Source organism: Pteropus medius, unplaced genomic scaffold (assembly GCF_902729225.1).
Source record: "Pteropus medius unplaced genomic scaffold, Ma_sr-lr_union100, whole genome shotgun sequence".
Classification (NCBI taxonomy): domain Eukaryota; kingdom Metazoa; phylum Chordata; class Mammalia; order Chiroptera; family Pteropodidae; genus Pteropus; species Pteropus medius.
The window spans coordinates 611,466-619,402 of record NW_024341895.1 but is presented as its reverse complement, the minus strand read 5'-3'; the positions used below and the strand labels follow the sequence as shown (position 1 = coordinate 619,402).

The 7,937-nt window shown below is 49.4% G+C and overlaps 1 pseudogene; it reads right to left on the bottom strand.

Moving 5' to 3' along the window:
• Positions 1-481: 481 nt before the first annotated feature.
• On the bottom strand, positions 482-7,540 carry LOC120599343 (DNA cross-link repair 1A protein-like; annotated as a pseudogene).
• Positions 7,541-7,937: the final 397 nt, after the last annotated feature.

Sequence of the window (7,937 nt, the reverse complement as noted above, 5' to 3'; positions counted from 1 at the left end):
AATAATAGCTGCTGGCACTGGCGCCGCGCCTCCTCCGTTCCAGACAGTGCGTTGGGCCTCAGGAAGCAGCATCTTATTTAGCGCCATTCCACAGCCTTTCGAGGTGGATGCTATCCTTAGCCTTCTCACACAGGCAGGCACTCGAAGCTGGCAGAGGGGAAGGAAGTTGCCCACGGCCACACGGCTAGCATCAGAAAGAGAATCTGGCTGGCTCTGGCTAGGGCTGAGTCTCGTCCCCAGGTCCCAGCATAGACCCCTGGCCTGTCTGCTGGCCGTGGGCAGGGTGATGTGGAAGCAAAGGCTGTGCATGTGGCAGGCACTGATTTCTTCTTCCAGTCTCTGAAGTCAGCAGCATTATTCTCCATTTTCAAGGCAAAGAAGTGGGAGCCTCCAGAGGCTAAGGCATTCAAGGGCTATAAGGAGGATATCGAAGTTTTTTGTTTTTTTTTAAATCTCGGCAAACTTAAGATTCGTTTTTTTATTTGAGTATACCTCTCATACGAAAGTTTTATCTCATAAAAATATGCCCCATATTAAATAATTTCAAAGGTATATGATTACTTATATATAATGCTTTCAATCTAGTTATCCATGATCCTGAATCCTTTTTGTCCCTAAATCTGCCTTTATTTCCTCTCTTAAGGCTGGATGCAGAACATAATTGCCCCCATGGGAAGGAGCAAGAACCAAAGGTATTGCAGAGATGGGTCTTGTTATCATGGATGATACTGAGAGGCGCTCAGCACCGCGAACATGTTATTCAAATGTAAATAAGAAAATAAGCTCAATGAGTGACCTTCGTGGGTTTTTCACATAAAGTATATTTCATATCACTGAAGATTTAACTACTAACAAGCTACGCCTACGCCTAAGTTACTTAACTACTTCTGAGTCCTATGAGGTAACATCAATATCCAGCTTCCAATTTCCATTCATTAAAATATTCCCCCATTGTGTGCCTAGGTTTCAAGGTGCCAACATTCATGGGAGCTATGATTTTCTGGGGCTTTGGCCACTGCACAAAACGTTTCATCTCTAGGTAGCTGCTGTGTTCACTATAAAGAATTCCACGTATTGCAGTGCTTTCTTTGGTCTGGGGAGTAACATCTGCTATACTCATTAACTTGTTAGAACGTGTCCATCAGTAGGTCGAAAGCCTAAATCTGATCGTATCTCCCGTCACACTTCTTCAAATGACTGTGAACCTTTAAAAATAATTTTCATCATTAGAAGAAAGTGAATCAGTGAATTGCACATGTCTGTAGTGATGAGGGAGTTAACTTCTGGTACACTGAGGCCCTGTAATGTTTTATATTTTTCTTGGGACATGCCCACTTTTGAACCTAAAATATCAGCAATGACTTAGGAAGACCTTCTTTTTCCCAATAGAATAAGTGCCCCAGACAAGAGTGCGTGGGTTTAGAGTTACAGCCTCTAAGGCAGTGGTGATGGCAAACTAGATAACCTCTGGCTGAGATGGAAAGGAGTATTCTGGGCTGCAGCGTGTGGTACCTAGGTTAACGCACGTGGACTTGGTGGGATCTGCTTGGAAGTCGCCGGTGCGTAATGTGACATCGCCATTAGGAAGATTAAAGAGGATCATGACAGCACCTGGACAGGAACTGGCATCACGCAAAACAACTCCGACAGCATTCACCATATCACCAGTGTCCACGGGCCATGAGTGGGTATATTGTTCTTGCGCATGAAGTTTGCTCTTCGACAAATTGCCATTATCTCACTAAAATAAACTGGAAATGTGAAGGTTTTAGACAATCTAGCATAAAGATCGGAATGAAAATGTGCGAGAAGATAGGCTGTACAACCTTCGACCAATCCATCCTGAAAGGCGTCGACCGTAAAGCCAGTTTCAGGTATTTTCTTATAGAATGGACCTGTCTTTTTTCTTAAATCTGCATTAGATGACTCTGGGGTTTTCATGCTGCTTCTGCAGCCTGACTCAAGCTGACTTTATGAAGACTTTCTCTTTACTTAAATGGACTGTTCTAGCTTCTGTCTTGTTGTTAAGGGGATCTGACCTCTTCCAATGTGTCAATCAAAGGTGTTTGAGAAGCTTTGGGCAGCTGGACTCGCTGCCCAAAGGAAGGGATCATCGGGGGTGGGGAGGTGGGGGAATGTTCCAGTGCAAAGGATTGGCCTGTGGAAACATCAGGGAGGAGCTTACATAGTTCATAAGACAATCAGACCTTTCAAGGAACCAGGCCTGACTGCTTAGCAGAGCCGAGTTACCTATTAAGTGCTTAGGGCCCACAATCCTTTGGGGGCCCTTGCAAATGTTTAATTTCTTTTAAAATTAGAAGGAAAAGTATAATCTAGACTGAATTATGTTCATTTATAATGTAGGGAGGAGGCAAGAGAACTAAAGTGTTAAATCAAGCTGTATCCAGAGACTGCAATGTGCTGAGCAGCCCGGCAGCCTGACCCCGAGGACACCTGCAGAAGAAGGTCGATTTCTGCTGGGACTGCTGACGACCCATTTCCCCGCACCCTGAAGGGAAAACAGGAAAAACAGTGTTTAGGTGGCGCCCTACACAAAATAAAATCATTCATTCCCTGTGGCTAAAACCATGGGGAACCTATGGGTCACAGGCTGGGAACTGCCAGCAGGCCTTTCACGCTACTTACTCCTGTCCTTCCTCACTGTATGTCCATATCAAAGGAAAATGGGTAAACGAAGTCTTTAATCTGTAACTCACAGGAACTGAAGAATGATATGTAAATATACCGAATTCCCCAAACATTAAGGGTCCCTTTCAGTGCCTTTAATCTGTCCTTCTCAGTGTCTTTGTCTCTCGCTGTCCTTGTCTCTCTACTGTCTCTGTCCCTCTGAGTCTCTCTCAGGCTTTCTCATTCTCTGGCTCTGTCTTTGGAGCGTCACCCCGTCTCTAATAATCTCTCCTTTTGACTCTAGCTTTGGCGTGTGTTTGGATGCTTTCTTACTCTCCGCCAAGAACCCTCTTCTCTCTCAGTGCAGGGCTTGAGTTTCCCGCAACTTGGGGGAGTTTGCCCCGTTCTGCATCATTTGTAGGCCAACTCAGTTGTATAATATAATTTTAAATTATTTTTTTAATGGAGGATGGGACCCATGAAGGCCAAAGTGTCTGGGCCCCATGAAAGTCACAAAGCATGAGGCATGCTTTTAGCATATTTCTTAGGCCTTCTCATGCTAGGGTCTGTCTCTTCAGTCTTGGGTGCCATTATCAACTCTTCTTCTGTTACCATGACCTAGGAAGGGGCGATGGGGAGGGGAGAAGAGAGAAAAAACAGTGGGACTGAAAGATAGTTGCACGCCCATGTTCTCAGCAGCATTATTCACAGTAACTAAAAGGTGGAAGCAACGGAAGTGTCCATTGACAGATGAATGGATAAACAAACTGTGGTCTAGGATTACCATGGAATAGTATTCAGCCATTCAAAGAAATGAGGCTCTGATACATGCTACGACATGGATGAACTTGAAAACATTTGCTGAGTGAAATAGGCCAACAATTGCGAAGATGCTCGGAGCTGTACGTGCAGAGAGCCATTCCCCTCTCAGCATTCGGGTGGGTTTAAGGCACAGATCTGATGGCCTCATCCGTCTGCCTAAAACACCTTATGGTATAGATCGGTAGATTTGCTTAAACACACACAGAGTTATTTCTGGAGGGACATGCACAGGCGGCAGGAGGGAGGAGAGCTGGGTGGCTAGGAAACCAGAGAGCGGGGGAGTCTGGCTAGTGTGAGTGATTTCAGTGGGCTCGGGGCTTAGGGGCTGGCCCTGGTTGTCTGGCGCCTGGCCCTGGGGTGATCAGGACAGAGAGACAGTGGCCCTGAGGGTGAGAGCTGACGACAGAGGCGGTTGGGAGCATCAGCTCTGGACTGGTTGGTTGGCACATGGAAGGCCTGCTCTTTGGCGAGCGGATTTTCGTCTCTAGGAACTGGCCACCCCAGGAAGGGGCAGTCCCTCCGGGGCCAGCAAGACCCCAATATATCAAAGCATCAGAATACAGAAAATGAAGGCCATGGTTCACAGGCAGGGCCAAGGGGCGGCATTGCCAGAGGGCAGGCGGGAAGGCTGGAGCAAGACTGGGGGCCAGGGTCACCATCGCAGCGGGGAATGGCAGATTCTAAGACACAGATGGAGCGGGAGGTTGGGGTCTTCAAGGCTGCGACCCTCCTCTCCCTCCCATACCCTCTGCCTTCGGTGTCTCTGGAATGCAGGGACTGAGGGAATGGCCAGGACCCAGCGTGGGGTCCGAGGTGGCAGTGCAGCGCTACCCTGTCTGCGGCTCGCCTCCCGGCCTCCGGCACTTCCCTTACTAACCCCCTTACTAACCGTCACCTGCCTTTCCCGCAAGACTTCTCTAACAATCTGTGGTGAAGGATCAGGTTTCGGGTTTTGCCTCTTAAGATTTCTATTCTGTGGTGAAGCAATGCGTGGTTCTACCGTGCCCGGCCGGGACTCAGCTGAAAGGACACAGAGTGGCCTGAACAACACCCAATCCGCTTAGACCCTGGGCAAGGTGGGCCCCCTGAGAATGCGCCTGGATGGTGAGACCACGTCAGACAGCTTTACACCTTCCTGTGCACTTCCGCTCGAATCCCGTGCCTCTCTCATCATGGGGAACCTTGAGCAGTGTAGCACGTGCTCTATGAGGACAAGGATGGTGCCCTTTTCATCGATCTTTGTTCTCCAGAGCCGGCACTCAGGAGACTGTTATGGGTTGAACTGTGTCCCCACAGATTCACATTACCCCCAATACCTCAGAATGTGACCTTATTGGGGATTAGGGTCATTGTAGATATAATCAGTTAAGATGAGGTCGCACTGGAGTAAGGAGGGCCCCAAATCAAATAGGACTGGTGTCCTTATAAAAAGGGGAAATTTGGACGCAGACGTGCACACAGGGAGGACAGAGGCGAAGGTGAAGGCAGAGAGCTGGGTGAGGCTACCAGAATGCGAGATGCTAAGTTTCCATTGTTTAAGCCGTCCTGGCAAACTAATGCGTGGGTCCTCAGTTAATGTCTGTTGAAAGAGTGTGAGCACAGACTCGGTATTCTCGTGTGAGCAGTCCCACTTGGCAAGCTGGAGTACTGAAAGGGGATGCCACAGGGGCTGATGACCCATGATGAGGTCAACTGGTCTACTGCACGTATCAAACTCTTGGTAGTTAAGCCCCTAAGATGAATCTTGTTTTTTAATTCAGGTGAAATTCACATAACAGAAAATTCATCATTTTAAAGTGACCAATTCAGTGGCCCTTTGTACTCTTACAATGTCATACAACTGCCACCTGTGTCTAGTTCCAAAGCATTTTCGTCCCCCCAAAAGGAGACCCATCCCCATTAGCAGTTGCTCCCCATCCCCATCTGCCAGCCCCTGGCAATGACTAATCCACTTTCTATGCAGTCTACCTATTCTGGGCATTTCACATAGATGGAAACACACACTATGGAGCCTTTCGTGTCTGGCTTTTCTGAGCATCACATTTTCTAGGTTCATCCTTGTTGTAGGGAGTATCAGTGCTTCGCTCCCTTTTTGTGGCTGAGTAATGTTCCAGTGTATGGAAGATCACGTTTTGTGCATCTGAGGTTCTTAATAATTTTTGAACAAGGAGCCCCACATTTTCATTTTTCACTGGGCCCCACAACTTATGTAGTCCATCCTGCTGGCCTCTTCACACTAAATCGATCAGGGCATAACTTTCTAGGCCAGACGGACAGTTTGCTCAGTCTTCTCCTCCCTGAAATCCACTGAGGGGAACTCAGCAAGAGGCGAGCAATTACCTCCGCCCCGTGCTCTGCTTTGGAGAACTTGAGAAGACCCAGCGACAAACCCTGAAGGGGCCTGTTATGGGTTGAATTGTGTCCCCTGATGTCCTAACGCCCAGGACCTTTGAATGTGACCTTCTTTGGAGACAGAGCCCTTAGAGAGGTGATCGAGAGGCTGACAGGACTGGGGTCATAAAAATGGAAACTGTGGACCGAGAAGGACATGCACAGAGGGGAGTCGGCGACGTGAGGGGACAGGGAGAAGATGGCCGTGCGACGGGAGTGCGTCCTGACCCAGGGAGTGCTGCCCTTTCCTCTGAGATGCTCGAGGGGTGGAGAGGGGTCCCCTAGCCCGTCGGGAGCCCACCTGCTGTTACAAAGCGGTGACTTGGAGGGTCTTGGCCTCTTCTTCCCTCTGCCCCCTGCCTCCTCACCCTCCTGGACACGCTGCTCACGCCTTCCAGTCTGACTCTTGGATTTTTAAGGATATAACCTGCACTGGGTGTGGGAGTGGGGTGGGGCGGCAGTTAAAAGGGCCTGAAAAGGGGAAGAGACTGCTTTCCACAAATTATCTCTTTAAATTTAAAACATTTAAGACTGCAACTTTGTGTGGAATTTTAAACCGAAGAGTTTAAAAATAGCTTGCTAAATGCTGAGACTTTATTTTTTTTTTTCTTCTGTCATGGAAGCAGATGAGTGGAATGTTTTAGGACTTAAAAAAAAAAATTACCAAAAAAAAAAAATCAGAAGGCTTTTTACAAAGCATATTTAAAGTTTGTGCTCGTTTTTTCTGTGAGTCCGGGCCCCAGACACCTCGTCTCCCTCCTGATTTTCTTCTCACTCTCCCTGCAGAGCTGGGACCTTGCTACCTCCATCTCTGACACATCTCTAAGGTTCTCGTACTTACTACTTTTTATTTTTACCTTGGAACAGTTGCGCTGTGGTCAATTTTCTCATTTCACCCCCGCTCCCTTCCTATTCAGAGCACACACACCATCGCCAGATGCCCTTTGCAAATCCACTGAAATGGCGTTGCCCCCTCCCGGCGCCGGGCCAGTCCACACGACCAGTGAGAGATGACAGTCCAGGAGGTGGAATTCAAGCAGAGGGGACGATCAAAGGGGCGAGGACCTGGCATTCAAGGAAGTGAACATCAGGCTCCCTTCACAGCGCCGAGTGGCCTATTTTCCAGCTGCCTCGGCTCCAGCATATCATCTGCAAAATGGGTATGGGAACAACAGCCACTCCGACGCCTTCCTCGCGGGGCGGACGTGCCCACAATGTGCAGAAAGGTGCTGTGTAAAGCCCGCAGCACGACTCACAGCGGACGGCAGCTATCATTTCTCCCCATTACCTCCAGCTCCTTGTAGCTCCCTCCTGTTAACTGCTGTCAGCGTCGCCCCCCGGGGCCCCTTGCTGCCCCACGCGCCCCAGCACTCAGTATACCTACGCGTGAAGTCAGGGGTCTTTGGTCTGTTCCTTTGTACCCCCGGGTGAAATAAAATGTGCTCGCCAAAGCCAAGACAAGTGGGCAAAGCACTCCGTAACTTGGGACGAATGCTCCCCGGCCAGCTTTAATTCTGCTGCAGGACTCTGTGTGGCTTCCCAAAGCCGGTGGGCTGGGAAGCCTGGACTGCCGCTCGTCAGAGGCTGGTGAGCCCCTGCCTTCTTGGTCCTGCTCGGTGGGGGCGCCAGGTCCAGGGGCAAAGGGTAAGCGGTCCATTCACCAAGCCCCTCACAGCCCAGTGAAAAACACTCACGTCATGACTCGGTCCTGCTTATCGCTAAACACAGAACGCAGTTCTCTGGGATGACACTGGCCACCATGATTTTCTCCCTTCTCTTCCGGAAATCCTATTAAATTGTGCAAAGAAATTATTGAGGTTAAATGAACAAAAAACCTAAAGACAAAGGGATGCAGGCATCAGGCCCTCAGAGCCTTAACCTTGATCGGAACATGAAAGCAGCCGGCGCTGAGGCAGTCTGGCGGCAAGGGCTCCCCCGCCTGGCACCTGGGGCTCGGCTTCTCAGGGCTCCTGCCCCTGGGGTGAGGGGGAGTCCGAAGCCGTCTCTGGCACCAGAGGTGGGGATGGGGGCGGCAAGTCTTTCTTCGTTAAAACACAGCCCCACTCAGGGCTCCGTTAAACCTCCTGCTTCTCGAA